The sequence below is a fragment of the Arachis ipaensis genome, chromosome B1 (genome assembly GCF_059453495.1).
Source record: "Arachis ipaensis isolate K30076 ecotype BB chromosome B1, ASM5945349v1, whole genome shotgun sequence".
NCBI classification, from domain to species: Eukaryota; Viridiplantae; Streptophyta; class Magnoliopsida; order Fabales; family Fabaceae; genus Arachis; species Arachis ipaensis.
Window position 1 is genome coordinate 121,122,863 of NC_142436.1, and position 1,738 is coordinate 121,124,600.

Genomic DNA, 1,738 nt, shown 5'->3' on the forward strand with positions numbered 1-1,738 from the left:
GCCTTAAAGCAAAGAATCGGCTTAAGATATAACCGCAGCATAATCCGACGAGAGTTCGTGCTTGGTGACCTCGTCCTACGACAAAATGATATCGGCGCCCCCACCCCCAGAGAAGGGAAGCTCACCCCCAACTGGGAAGGTCTATATAGAATCAAGGCAACAGTAGGAAAGGGAGCATACAAGCTCGAAAGACTCAACGGCGCCGAGATCCCGAGGACCTGAAACGCTGCCAACTTACGATGATATTACGCGTAGGCTCATCCCCTACCTCCAAGTTCCTCTTTTGCTTATTCTTCTACTTATTCTTTTGCTTTTGCTCTTTTACTTATTATTTTTCACAAGTGTTATCTTCGGGTACTCTTTCCCCCCACGTCGAAGGGTTTTAACGAGGCCCAACTTAATAAAATTTCCTTAATACACCTACCCCGCTTCTCCCCATACTTTCATAACGGCAAAAGAACGCACGACCAACGTCGAGGACCGATCACCCTCGAGGCCTGAAAAACGAATATCCACACATGACTGAATGGCCTACCAACATTGAACAGCTAGCAAAAAGCCAATACAAATGGCTAAATGGCTACCGAAAACACAATACAAACGGCTTGCAAAATAAAAGGCCCGACCAACTCGAAAAGCAACTATCCGCAAATATCTAAGAGCCAACAAACACGACTCAATAAAAATAAAATGGCCCGACCGGCCTAGTCATCCAAAAAAAAGTCAACAATCCAGCAACACAAACACGGCCACACGGCCAGCCAAATCTCAAAAATTTACAAGTCATAAAACCAGAAGAACAAAAGAAAAAACCTACTTAAAGATCCACAATACGACCATCCTGAACAACCCTGAACGCCCCCATGACAGACACGTCGGCACCTAGAGCGAGCACCTGAGCCTGAGCCCTCATCGTCTCCTCGGCTGCCATCACCGCCTCCTCGGCCGCCGTCACCGCCTCCTTTACATCCGCAAGAAGCTCCGTCTTCTCCTTCTTCAGCGCCTCCACCTCAGCTTTTGACCCCGCAACGTCAGCTTTCAGGGAGTTTGCTTCAGCAAGGAGCACAGCAGCCTGAGATTCAGCGTCGGAAGCCCTCTTCTGCTCCTTGCCCAAATGAGACAAAAGTGAAGTCTCGATCTCGGAAAGACGGAGAATCTCAGCCCCGGCCTCCTCGGACGACTTAACGGTTTTCTCCTTAGCCACCTCCACAACCTCAAGCTGCTCCTTTAGACTGGCCACCTCGGCCAGGGAATGATGCAGCTTCTTGTCCAAAAGGCCAACTTAGGGCATCACGGGCTCATCCTTCCAAACAATAACCGCGGATCGGAGGAGGGAGCGATAAACAGACTTGGCCTGCAAGGCCACGTCACAGTCATAAAAAAACCTCTCAGTACCGGGCATCAGATGCTGGTCAATGAAAGCCGAAGCATCGAAGCGCTGATCGATCATGGAAGGCACAGCACCCTCCTCCTCCAGGTTCTAACTACTAATCTCCTCGGGCTTCTTCCGCTTCCGAGAAGCCTCGGCTGCTGAGACCACAATTACCTCCTCCTCGGGCGAGTTCATAGGACCCGGGGAAACCCGAGCTTCAACCCTCGCCCCAGCCGAGATCACCTCTTGCAAAATAACCCGGGAGTCCGCAGCTGGATGGGACACCGGGGTGGAAGGAGAAGCTGCCGACGACGCTTCCTCCCGATCCATAGCAGCATTGAGTCTCGCCAGCGAGGTCAAACCACC